General features: G+C 46.1%; 1 protein-coding gene and 1 long non-coding RNA gene across 2 annotated transcripts in view; one reads left to right on the top strand and one right to left on the bottom strand.

The window, feature by feature from the left end:
• LOC134438025 (disintegrin and metalloproteinase domain-containing protein 19-like) overlaps positions 1-13,770 on the bottom strand; it is a 257,510-nt gene that overhangs the window by 110,772 nt on the left and 132,968 nt on the right. The window lies entirely within an intron of this gene.
• LOC134437642 (uncharacterized) lies at positions 10,934-12,114 on the top strand. The gene is made up of 3 exons (XR_010032453.1): positions 10,934-11,014; positions 11,301-11,357; positions 11,926-12,114. It is a non-coding gene; the product is annotated as an uncharacterized LOC134437642 (long non-coding RNA).

Genomic DNA, 13,770 nt, shown 5'->3' with positions numbered 1-13,770 from the left:
CCACCGCCCGCGGACCCTATGAAGCGTACTTTTGATGACCGGTCCACTGTGTGGACAGACGTTCTCCTGCAAGAGCTGCTCGGTCACGGGAAGGCCGTTCTCCAGTGAGATCAAAGATGTATGTATGCATGATTAATCCAAATTTCAGATAGTGAACTAATGAATTACAGATTCGCACTCAGACAGCATAGACAAGTGGAGAGAGAAGGGGGGTGATAACAGATAGAAAGAATGAGTGATAGACAAAGACAGCTTAATGAACAGATAGACAAGACAATGAGAGGTGAGGAGAGGGAGAGAGGAGATGATACATAACAGGTAGAAAGAGAGAGGGATAGACAGCCAGGCAGAGGGGTAAATGGATGAGTGGGTGAGTGGAAAGACAGCTATAAATAACTAGACAATAGCAGAGACAAGCCGGCGGGCAAGCAGGCAGACAGGTAGCCAAACAAAGATGAACAGACAGACAGATGATGGGCTCGCCTCTTACGCGGGGAGAAAGAGAGGGGAGGGGGGATTGATATGTAGCCCTTAAGAGTGATTTGTTCCCACCTTGCTGAGAACAAAGGACCGGAAAGAGAGGGAGGAAGAGAGTGGAAGAGGAGCGCTCATGTACTTTGTAGAGGCCGCGTGGTATGATTCTGTCTCGAGAGTGAAGCGAAGTGGCACTACAGTCACTTATAGCGGCATCAAAAAGGCAAAGAACCCCTCGCTGTAAGAGAGAAAGAGGGGGGGGGGGGATGGAGAGAGAGTGAGTGATTGGAAGAGGAGTACTCATGTACTTGCGGCCTTTTGCAGTGTGATCCTGTCTGGACATTGAAGAGGAGCCACACAGCCACTAGAGGTGTGTGTGTGTGTGTGTGTGTGTGTGTGTGTGTGTGTGTGTGTGTGTGTGTGTGTGTGTGTGTGTGTGTGTGTGTGTGTGTGTGTGTGTGTGTCTGTGTCTGTGTGTGTGTGTGTGTGTGTGTGTGTGTGTGTGTGTGTGTGTGTGTGTGTGTGTGTGTGTGCGTCTATGGTATGGTCTGACTTCAATTTAAAACAATTTGAAAAGAAACAACACTGGAGAAAATGGCTTTGTCTGCTGTGAGGCCAAGGGAAGAAAAGAAAGAAAAAGAGAAAGCGAGAAAACAAACAGGACAAGAAACGACAATTTTCAATTTGGCATCTGTAATGCTATTAGAGGCCTCTCTCACCGTGTCCAACAAGGGCGTTAGCTTTTCCTGCTTTTCCAAAACAGAAAACAAAAACAAATGAAATGAAAACAACATGAGCACAAACATAGTTTCACGCTCAGGCTGCATTGTCTATAATCCATCATTTCTTCAGGAGTTTCGCTTGTTACACTCCTCTCCTACCTGCCCTGTTTTTCCTTCCTTCAATATCTCACTCTTTCTTTTTTCTGGAGAATCCTTTTTAGCCCCTAGCCCTGCTTCACCGTGAGAGAGAGAGAGAGAGAGAGAGAGAGAGAGAGAGAGAGAGAGAGAGAGAGAGAGAGAGAGAGAGAGAGAAGAGGAGGGGAGGGGTGGCAAGGGGAGAGGAGAGGAGGGGGAGAAAAAAGGACAGGAAAGGAGAAGACAAGTAAAAAGAGAAGTTCAAGCAGAGATTTGGATGAAGCAGAGCAGGGAACAGGAAGACGGCTCACTCCCTACGTACACACACAGATGCCTTCCTTTACCAATACTGCACTCTTTCTTTTTACAGTATTCTTTAGAGAGAGAGAGAGAGAGAGAGAGAGAGAGAGAGAGAGAGAGAGAGAGAGAGAGAGAGAGAGAGAGAGAGAGAGAGAGAGAGAGAGAGATGCGAGGTCCTGCCATATCCCAGAGCCCAGTGCTGAGAGGTCATCCACCCCTCACTGCCACCATCACTAAAGCAGCAGTCGCCACGTTTGATAAAAGAGGCAGGGAAGTCAAACTAGGACATGGAATCTTCTAGAGGAACTTTCTGATAACTTTCAAATAGATCTGCCAAGAGATGGGAGCTACTGTGTAAGTTCTGCCAGGAAGATTCTAATTACTTCGGCTGACACCAAAAGTGTCACCAGTGGCTTCCTGTCAGTAAAGGGGGCAGGCTACGGCCGCCTCCATCTCCGATGGGAGGATATGCACTCATTCCATGGACTTCAACGAGAAGATGGGAGCCTGCGCCTGAGATATTCACATGCATCTTTATAATCTCGTGTTGACAATCAATGTTTAATAAAAGTCAATAATCTTAAACTTTGCCTCTCGAGTCTTCATGGTAGAAATAGGTAGCCTACTTTTCCTGGGTTCCAGATACCGCCAATGCTCTTTTCAGCTGAGCTGCCTATCTTCTAAAAAGCATCTCAGGATAAGCACCTCCTGTCTAAATAGACTAAATGCCTGAAGGGAGAGGGGTGTAGTAAATGTATAGTGTACATGGAGTCTAGCTGACTGCCCGAAAAAACAACTTTTCATACACAAGCTGCATTGCTGAAGTGTTAAAGGACAGGGGATGAAGCACAATGTAGGGTTCTCTCTATTGAATGTCTGTGAGAATGCTCACAGGTGGAACACTGTAGTCCATCCAAGAGAGTCACAACATCATGGGTTGTTTAACCCCTTAGCCTATGTTATAACTTTACTGTCACCAAAATTGTTATGGCTACAGTGTACGTGTATGTCTTAATCTGTTACTTAAGGCTCTCTGTCATGTCATAACAATGTTGTTATGATGTAGTTGAGTATTTTCAGCAGATAGTGAATAGGCCCGCTGGCAACCCCATCTGCGCAAAGACATACAGGACTTATGAGAAAAGACTTTACTTTCCCATGGTAGTTTTGCGTCATTTGGAGCACTCCAGAAGATGTTGGATTTGGTGATGTTGGATGATACCCATGAAACTCCATTCATACAGTACAGGCAGGTTAAATGCAGGCAGCAAATATATTATTTCTAATTAATTCGAACAGCAGCACTGTTGTGGATCAGTGATGTCATGAGCACTTGCCTTCGGGAAAGTTGCAAAAAAAATTTGTCTTCACATAGCACGGGCATTTTAAAACAAAAAAAAACCTCAGTACACATTATTAGTGCTATCACAATGCATTTTCCTTGCTAGTACAAATGGTGTTGCATTCATCACTGAATATCACCAAGCCCACTATCTTCGGCTGTGCTCCAAAGGTTTAAAAAAAACTATTATGGGTGAGTAGCATTATAGATAAATAGGGCCAGATGTGTGACTAAGGTCCTCCATGTTCATGATCATGGTCGGCCTTCTCACAGGCCCACGCGCACCCGCGCACCCACGCACCCATGCACGCACGCACCCATGCACATACGCACGCACGCACGCACGCACGCACGCACGCACGCACGCACGCACGCACGCACGCACGCACGCACGCACGCACGCACGCACGCACCCACGCACCCACGCACCCACGCACCCACGCACCCACGCACGCCCGCACCCATGCACGCACGCACCCATGCACATACGCACGCACCCACACACCCACACACCCACTCACGCAAACACGTGAGTGAGTTTGAGAGTAAGGGGTGAAGACGGGGTGGGGAACATCGAGAAAGATCCCGCTTCGCAGATTGACATGTGTCTGTCAGAATGATGAACATGAGCTCTGCTTCCAGTGAACGAGTGAGGGAGAGGAAACAGAGCAGAGAAAGGGTAAATTAGGGAGAGAGAGACAGAGAAATGTAGAGGAGAGGAGGGGAGAAGAAGAAGAAAGCAGGGGGTTCCCAATGAGGGGTGAGAAAGCCAGGCTCCTTGCTGTGGTAGAGACAGACACTGCTCTTCCAAACAGACCTCTCTGCAGCATACCAGGCACATGCAGGCATACGGAGACACTGTTTATTGAAACGTGTCACTCACACACTCAGAGAAACACACGCACACACGCACACACGCACACACACACACACACACACACACACACACACACACACACACACACACACACACACACACACACACACACACACACACACACACACACACACACACACACACACACACACTGCTGTTGCCATGTCGCCGCATTGTTTGGCTGCCTCTCTGGTAACTCCGTCAAAACCGTGCAATTCCTTCATCTTTTAAATCTATTTAGTCCACATGAAGTCAACATTCTGGACAGATATGATGATGTGATTCTAGATAGCACTTTTTAGTGCAATTTATTGCCGTCTACATTTTTGTTTTCATTGATTAATTGAAATCGATGTTGTCAGATCACCGCAGCACAACGGACCTCCATGAGATCAGAATGCGCATAGCCTACCAACCGCCCTGGCAGAGAAACAATGTCATCCCGACAAGCCTTGCACTACTGACTACAAGAGGTCACGGACACCAGATGAATGGGGACCATCACAGTGTAGCCTATAGCATGGGGTGAGAGCATGCAGTTTTGCCACCCGCGATGTCTCCGTCTCATCTAGCACCGTATCCACCCAGGAGCCTCGGACACCGCACAGCTGTCTGCTTTGTAAAGCGACGCGTCCAACTCTCGCCTCGATCGACACATATGGACAATCTGACATCTATGGACATTTTCTATTTTCTATACTGCTTATTTATTTAATGTGTGTATTTATGTTCACATTTTAAGTCTTATGATCTCTGCACGGTGTGGAGTTGTACCAGAACCGTCATTTCACTACAAGCTGTAACCTTGGTTATGGCTTTGTATGTGACAAATAAAATACTACTACTACTACACACACACACACACAGAAAATCATACCCATATACCCAAAATTAAACTGTGACAAATGCAGACAAATCCAGAGCGGTACCACATATGCATTCAAGCCCACAAACTCCTCCACAATTTGTTTTGGTGTGATATGTGCACCAGCTTGGGTTTGTGACACATAGCCCACGCACACCCGCACACGCACACGCACACGCGCGCGCGCACACACACACACACACACACACACACACACACACACACACACACACACACAGACACACAGACACACAGACACACACACACACACACAGACACACACACACACACACACACACACACACACACACACACACAACACACACACACACACACACACACACACACACACACACACACACACACACACACACACACACACACACACACACACACACACACACACACACACACACACACACACACACAGCCAAAGCAAAACACACAGGTCCTGCAGTAGCACATGTAGTGACAGGCAGAGTCATTTACTATTCAAGACAGGCCATCCACATGTATTCAACATATATTTGCATACGATACTTCAAAGCAGGTGGAAACGGGCAGAAAACAAACACAAACATGACCCCCCCCCCCCCCCCCCCCCCCCCCACCCCCCCCCCCCCACATAGCTCCAGGTAAGAAAAAGTTGGAGCAGGTTGTATAACGAAATGATTATCTGAAAGGGAATGGGAGAAGGAGGGAGGGAGAAAGAGAGAGAGAGTGAGAGGAGAAAGTGAACAATACACACAGAGAGAGAAAAGGGAGAAAGAGTTGGTAATATGTGAAAGAGAAAGGGATAGACAATTAGAGGTGGAGGATAGAGAGAATGGAGATAGAGAAAATGAAGGAACAGAAAGAAATGGGAAAAAATGTGTTTAGGCTAGTGTGTATGGGCAGTGGAAAAAGCAACAAATATGTGTATGGTTTCCACATAATGTATTATTTCTAATAAGACACATGGCCACTGGGGGAGGGTGGAAAGACTGACTGCAACATGACCCAATTACAGCCCCATATACGCCTGTGGACTAAATACAACACCGTCCAACACACACACACATACGCACACACATACGCACACACACACAAACACACGGACACACGCACGCACACTACTGTCATGGAGCTCATGTTGTTTGTGTGTGGGAAGGTGCTTGTGTGTGTGTGTGTGTGTGTGTGTGTGTGTGTGTGTGTGTGTGTGTGTGTGTGTGTGTGTGTGTGTGTGTGTGTGTGTGTGTGTGTGTGTGTGTGTGTGTGTGTGTGTGTGTGTGTGTGTGTGTATTCATGCATGTTTTGTCAGTCCCTATGTGTGTACTGTGCACGTTTGTTGTGTAGATGTTTACATGTCTATGTGAGCTCAGCTGAATTCATAATGTGAAGCTGTCTCCTCGTCCCCGGATTCTAATGCACCTCACAAAGGTGCCCACTGGGGTTTTTTTGGGCATGTGACCATACAGTGTATGCATGCAAGTGTGGTTCCGAGTCCATCTGTCTAAAAGTGTGTCATGTGTCTGTGTTTGTCCTTATGCAAATAACAAATGCATTGAAGGTCAAACAGAACTTGATCAGCACTGCTGTCAAAAACACAGCGCTTCTGAGAGCACACGTGGCTTTCTGTGTGTGTGTGTGTGTGTGTGTGTGTGTGTGTGTGTGTGTGTATGTGTGTGTGTGTGTGTGTGTGTGTGTGTGTGTGTGTGTGTGTGTGTGTGTGTGTGTGTGTGTGTGTGTGTGTGTGTGTGTGTGTGTGTGTGTGTGTGTGTGGCTCCATCTGTCTGGTTTAGCTGTTGGCATGGCAATGCCACCCACGACACTGATGACTGCGTAATGAGACCCGACATCTGAGGTAGTACCAGAGATTTACATAAATAAATAAAATAGTAGCAGAGATTTTTTTCACTTCTCTCAGATGGGAGTAAATACATGTATAATTCTACCGGGTAGGGGCCTATGCTTATTCCCTCTCCCTTACAAAAGGTCTAAAAAAACTACAAGAGTAAAAAAGTTTCTCTTTTTTGCAAATGAAAACATTTTGCTCTTTGTTGTTTGACATCAACAGTGCCTGGTGGGAGCTTGGTGGCAACAGTGATGTTTTAACCATGACTCTCTCTCTCTCTCTCTCTCTCTCTCTCTCTCTCTCTCTCTCTCTCTCTCTCTCTCTCTCTCTCTCTCTCTCTCTCTGGTGAGTGGTGTCATCTAATGGCCTCATCCCCCTCTAATCTCCTCTTCCATTAAATGATTGAAACAGTCAGAATATTGTGCAATAAATGGAACGGTATGCCACTGCTTTTTATCTGCAGCCCTTTACTTCACACCTCTCCTACATTTTTTACAACGTTATCCCGTCACTTTACCAAATATGCCGACAACTTATGAGTTGCCCGTGACATTAACAAATGAGAACTTGGAAATTGAAATTCACTTTGGTGTGTAGTTTGGTGTGTAGTTTGCTTCTGCTGTGAACAGTTTGTGTGTCTGTGGGTGTGTGCGCATGAGTGTGAGGGAATGTGTGTGTGTGTGTGTGTGTGTGTGTGTGTGTGTGTGTGTGTGTGTGTGTGTGTGTGTGTGTGTGTGTGTGTGTGTGTGTGTGTGTGTGTGTGTGTGTGTGTGCCTGGCACCATAAATATAACACGAGTTAACCTGGTGTCAAATGTTTCACATCCTCTCTACCTATTGCTATTTTTCTCTCTAATAGATCAAAATATATGGATGGCAGCCATGCCAGACAAGAGAAGCAGCTTTGAGCGAGACTCATTTGCAATAATGGCATCACATTGAGTGTGAAATGAGCATCGTAAATACCAACTCTAATGGCAGATTAGTACTCAGACAGCATGGCCACAGACATGAACGGTGAGGAGCGAGGGGGAGAGAGATTTGATAAACAGTAGATAGAAAGAAGGAGTGATAGACAAATAGGGTTTTCAGACTTGGTCCCCTTTAAGTGAACCAATCTCGGTCCTCTTTAAGTGGACCAAAAAGCGAGCCAACAACAAAAGGACTCAGTTCTGTTTTTGTTCATATTGTGAGTGTATTAAATAAAGAAGTTGCTGATCTCTCTGGTCCTGTTAGGCTTTTATGGTGTGACTCTCTTCTTTTTTATCACTCTTGGTCCTCTAGAGCCCCCCTTACAGGTAAGTGATTTCAGTAGTCACAAGTGTAACTTGTGAACCGAACTTAGACCACGTCAACCAAGGTCTCAGTACGGTTCACTTCCGAGGGGTCTGGGTACGTTTGCAGCGTTCACATATGCGCCAAAAATGCTGAGTCCCTACTCTGAGTTCGCTTAGGCGGCTGAAAGGGACCAGGTGTGAAAACGCTGAAAGACAGCTTAATGGACAGATAGTATAGACATGATATGAAAGGGGAGTGTAGGTGACAGAGAGACAGAGAGACAGAAAGACAGACAGACAGAAAGACAGACAGACAGACAGACAGACAGACAGACAGAGAAAATAATGGATAGGTAGCCAGGTAGTGGAAGGGGGGATGGAAGAGTGGAAGAGGAGTGCTCATACTTTGTAGAGGCCTTGCTGCGTGATTCTGTCTCCGCAGTGAGATGAAGCGACACTATAGCACTGATGGGGCTATCAACAAAGAAAAGAACTCCTTGTTATAACAGAAAGAGAGAGAGAGAGAGAGAGAGAGAGAGAGAGAGAGAGAGAGAGAGAGAGAGAGAGAGAGAGAGAGAGAGAGAGAGAGAGAGAGAGAGAGAGGAGAGAGAGAGAGAGATTCCATTCTTTGCCTACTAGACTGCAACAATTCAGGAAAACACACCCAATAGAAAATATAAATCTACCAAAAATGAAATAAATAAACATATAAAAAATAAACAGGTACAACAGGAAGTAGGGAGAGGGAGAGGAATAGTATGAATAATGGGAAGTGCGGTTGAGGGCAAGGAGAGAGGCTAAACGAAGGAAGCATTAGAGCCAAAAGACAGGAAGAAAAAAAAGCCAACTGTCCCTGTCACAATGGGGTTAACACGAAGCCGCAGTCAAATGAAAGCTTAGATAGATAGATTGTTTATTGTCCTTTCGGAAAATTGTTCTGTGCCATTTTCATTTTCAGTGCATCTGCTACAATTATAAATACATTACAATAGACAAAAACACAATAGACAAACACAACACCCTCCCTCTAGGACAAGAAGACAGGTTGACAGGCTATTCAGTCTTGCAGTGGTCTTATTTAACATGGATATACTAGAAGGATCTGCGGCCTCTGTTAGTCTGAAATGAGGGCATCCTTAACCTCCTGTATCCTTTAGGCTACAAGTCTGACACCCTAACTGCTTATCCATGACTGCCCTGTTGTGCAGTAGAGGGATCTCAAGAGTGGAGCCAGGTAGCCTACATATGATCAGAACTCAATGAGAGGGCCCCACAAGGTCATTAAGGTGCTGTGTGTGTGTGTGTGTGTGTGTGTGTGTGTGTGTGTGTGTGTGTGTGTGTGTGTGTGTGTGTGTGTGTGTGTGTGTGTGTGTGTGTGTGTGTGTGTGTGTGTGTGTGTGTGTGTGTGTGTGTGTGTGTGTGTGTCTTAACCTCATCCATCCCAAGGGCCCAAAGCAAGTCTGGACTAAGGGCTCAATATGCTACTCACGTTACCCACATTTCACACATACACGCACGCACTCATGGACGCATACACACACACACACACACACACACACACACACACACACACACACACACACACACACACACACACACACACACACACACACACACACACACACACACACACACACACACACACACACACACGCACACACATTAACTAGTAATGGATGGCGTTGTGTGTAAGTGTTTCTCCATGAGGAGGGTCAACAGTGCTTTGGTTTGTACATCACGTTCCTGTTTGGAAATGAGAGGCCGCTGTTCGGGAACACAGTGCACATACTGTACATAGTATAATGGCGTCTGGCTGTGGCAACGGCAGCCGGAGGTAATTGCGAGCTGGTTAACAACCTCAAAATGACCCTGCAATTAACAACACCGCTCGCTGCCTCAGACACGCTCAAGCATACATTCACATGCTGTATGTGCTCACACACCCACACAGACACACACCCACACATACATATAAACGCATGCACCCACACATGCACACGCACACGCACACACACATGCACAGGCACACACACACACACGCACACACACACACACACACACACACACACACACACATGCACACGCACACGCACACGCACACACACATGCACAGGCACACACACACGCACACACACACACACAGAATAACAAATAGCAAGCTGAAGGCCCACCCGCCAGCTAGCTAGGAGCAGTGAGCAGGTTCATGTGGAGAGCTGCAGCTCAAAGCTTCTCTGTCACACAGCCAGACGCATGCCATAACCCCCGGCAGCTAATTCCCCCTCATATTTATATTTTCCTTTGTGATAAAGATGGAGAGACAAAGAGGGGGCACCAGCGGCTGCTAAATCTTTAGATATTTCTATTTTTCTTTGTGATAAAGACAGAGACAAGGAGAATGGCAGCTTATTCCTCTCATATTTCTCATTTTCATAGTAGTAAAAGTACGGAGCCCAGGAAAGACCACATCATATCTTTTTAGCGGTTGTCAAGAAAGCGTTCTCTCACTTTGTAAAATGTGCTCTCACTTTATTAAGTTGTGCGAGCGTGATGAATAAATCATAATTCCTCAATAACGCAACCACTTTTTTACGAGTATAATCGTGGCCACACTTTAGGGTGCTCACAAGATACAAAGTGTGGGCATGACTTCAGTAACTCGAGTCCACGTTTTAGGTAAAGGTGCGCACACTCTGTTTACACGAACACGCGTTGTAATAAATCAAGAAAGAATAGAGGGAGAGGAAGAGAAGAGAAGAGAAGAGAAGAGAAGAGAAGAGAAGAGAAGAGAAGAGAAGAGAAGAGAAGAGAAGAGAAGAGAAGAGAAGAGAAGAGAAGAGAAGAGAGTGGCGAATGTAAGTGATAAAAGGGTGAAAAGAAATTGACATGATACTGATAATGGATACAGTATCATGACATCACACTAGAACATATCACAACATTCTTTCTAAAAAGGTGTAGGGACACTGACTTTTATAATCACTATAGAAGTCTGTGTGTAGGGATATTCATTCCACATGGATACAGTATTATGACATCACAGCAGAAACTTGTCTTGCGTGATGTCACAACATTCTTAAAGCCCTCAAATTGGTCAGAGTGATCATAAGTCAACATTCAGAGGCAACAAAGAGATGATCTTATGTCTTATCAATTAACTTTCATTCTCATATCACGATTTCATTGAGCATGGTATGTTACACAGATTTTTTGAGATATAACAATGTTAACCTATAGAAAATCATTGTAATATAGGATACATTATTCTTTTTTTTTTTTTTTTACAGCTGTAAAAATGTTTAAGTCAAAAAGTTACATTTGATACAACCACTACAGTGTAGAATACTAATTTTATATTATGATACATACAGTATAAAGATATGGGTGGATTTTATCAACTCTTATTGTGTTACATTCCTTATAATAATTTCCTCACTGATAATCAGGCTTGACCATAATATGTCTCTGTGTCATTCAGTTTAGAATAGAGGAAGCAAGGAGATGCTTGTCATGTCCAACTGTTTATCCTGTGAAGGTAAGTCATGATGTCCTTTACATTACAATACACTCACTGTAGCAAGTGCGGAGAAGAGACAATTCTTTAGCCCCACGTTTACCTGTTAATCATATTGTAAAGTCGACAGTTCTCCACCCCGATTTTCTATGTGAGACCAATGTCAAAGTGTGCTTTGACCAAAACCCATGCCTAAACCTAACCTGTCAGAAAATAAATGTTTGGGCACTTTCTTTCTAGTTTTGACAGTAATGACAACATAGGCAAGAAACAAATGTCAGTCAATTCTAAAAACACAGGAGAAGAAATATTAGCCTTTACAATTTGATGAATTGAGAAATTTCCGGCTTCACAATTAGGATGAGTGGACATTCTGTATGTCTGGGGTGGAGAACTGTCCAGAATTCAGGATGAGAAATCATGAATGAATCATCAATGTGCATTTCCCATTGTACATTTCCTAGTGTTAATTCAACACTTGAACAACAACAAATGAGGCTATGAGTGTTTAAATAAACTCTCTAACACTGCAAGATGTACTGTGTAATAATTTTCCTCATGAGGTTCTCCTCTCCCCCTTTCCACTTAGGTCTATGAGTACTCTGTACGGCGATCTGTGAGCCTGCCACTGCTGGTGGATGGTGTACAAGATTTGCAGTCACGCTACCATGGAGCCCAGAGATGCCTCTCTCCTGCTCTCTCCATCTCATCATCATTGGCCTCATCTGAGGACTTTATGACCGCATGCAGTCGGCTGTCTGCATGCTCTTCCCTCGCTCTGTCCCTCAGCAGCTCTTTGGGGTCCATGTCTGCATGCAGTCGGCTGTCTGCATGCTCCTCATTTGCTCTGTCCCTCAGCAGCTCTTTGGGCTCCGAGGCCCTCATGTCCGCCCGAAGTGAGGTGTCTCCTACACTCTGCCCCTCCCCTGCTGTCTCACGAGCCTGTACCCCTCTGATGGACCTCACTTCTCCAGGACCCTGCACTCCTCTGATGGACCCCGCCATGATCCGCCATGCAGCACATTCCACCGACTCGGTGTTTGAAGCCACGCTCAGCAAACTGTGCAAGGTACAAGTCAGACTGTATTTATAATAGAAAGAGTAGAAGTCCGCACACAATTTTCTAGCTCTGCTTTGCAGGTTCATTAAAGTCATACAACGTTTCGACTCAGTAGGGTCTTCATCAGGCACCCAGGGCCCATCCGCAATTAGCCCCTATGGTCTGACATTAGACGCAACCCCTCAGGGGTCTAATCCGTTGCTATGGCGCGTTTCTGTGCTAGACAGTATCAGAAAAGTAGTCATAGTTATGGACTTGACTTTGCATATTTGAAAACTTCCATGTGGATTAAAGTATAAATATTTTCCCCATTCTCTCAGATGGAGGCATGCAGAGAGGACAAAGCCTCAGCTCAGGGAGAACAGGAGGACGTGAATGAAGTGGAGGAGAAGAAGGAGAAAAAGGAGAAGAAGAAGGCTGGAAGAATGAAGAGATGGAGAAGGGCAGTGAGGAGGGCAGGTCATTTCTTCTGCTGCTGCTGGGGGAGGAGAGTGGAGGAGGAGGAGGAGGAGAGATGAGGAGAGATGTGGAGGAGGAGGAGGAGGAGGAGGTGGTGGAAGTGGAGGAGAAGAGATGAGGAAAAGGAGAGAGATGAGGAGTAGGAGAGAAGAGGAGGAAGAGGAGGAGAGAGATTAGGAGGAGGATGAGAGAAGAGGAGAGAGATTAGGCGGAGGAAGAGGAGGAGGAGGAGGAAGAGAGAAGAAGAGGAGAGCGATTAGGAGGAGAGATGAGGAGGAGGAAAGAGATGATGATGAGGAGGAGACCAGTCTGCTGTCTGCATTCTCCTCCCTTGATCAGTCCCTCTGCAGCTCCTTGGGCAGGCGTTGGTGGACCAGGTGGAGCCAAGGCATGCCGTTGGTTCGAAACAATTCCAGGTTGCGAGCGTAGCTCAGCCCCCTCCTCTCAATCTCTGTGCAAATCTCGGCCATCAGGCTCGCCAGTTTGCCTTCAACTGGCGGCTCCGACCCCTCGCTGTGGAGCACCCAGGAAGCTGTTCGGCACAATCCTCACGCAGTAGCGCTTCGAGGGGTCTGTCTTCCGGAGGAGTGGGAAGAACTTTATCTTCAGCTCCGCCATGCCCAGCAGCAGGCAAGCAGTGACGTCATGCCCGGCGTTGACCACCACCAGCTGCTTGCCCTGGGCGAAGGTGTAGGACATGTGGTGGGAAACCTTTTTCATTCAATGGGCCACTTCAAATTCCTACAAGGGCCGTGTCTGCCCGAACTGAGCTGTCTCCTACGCCCTGCTGTCTCGCTGGAGAGGAGAGAGATTAGGAGGAGAGATGAGGAGGAGGAGGAGGAGGAGGAGGAGGGAGAAGAGGAGGAAGAGGAAAGAGATGATGAGATGAGGAGGAGGAGACCAGAACACACAAGA

Source organism: Engraulis encrasicolus, chromosome 21, assembly GCF_034702125.1.
Source record: "Engraulis encrasicolus isolate BLACKSEA-1 chromosome 21, IST_EnEncr_1.0, whole genome shotgun sequence".
Lineage (NCBI taxonomy): Eukaryota > Metazoa > Chordata > Actinopteri > Clupeiformes > Engraulidae > Engraulis > Engraulis encrasicolus.
This window is presented reverse-complemented; position numbering and strand designations above follow the sequence as displayed.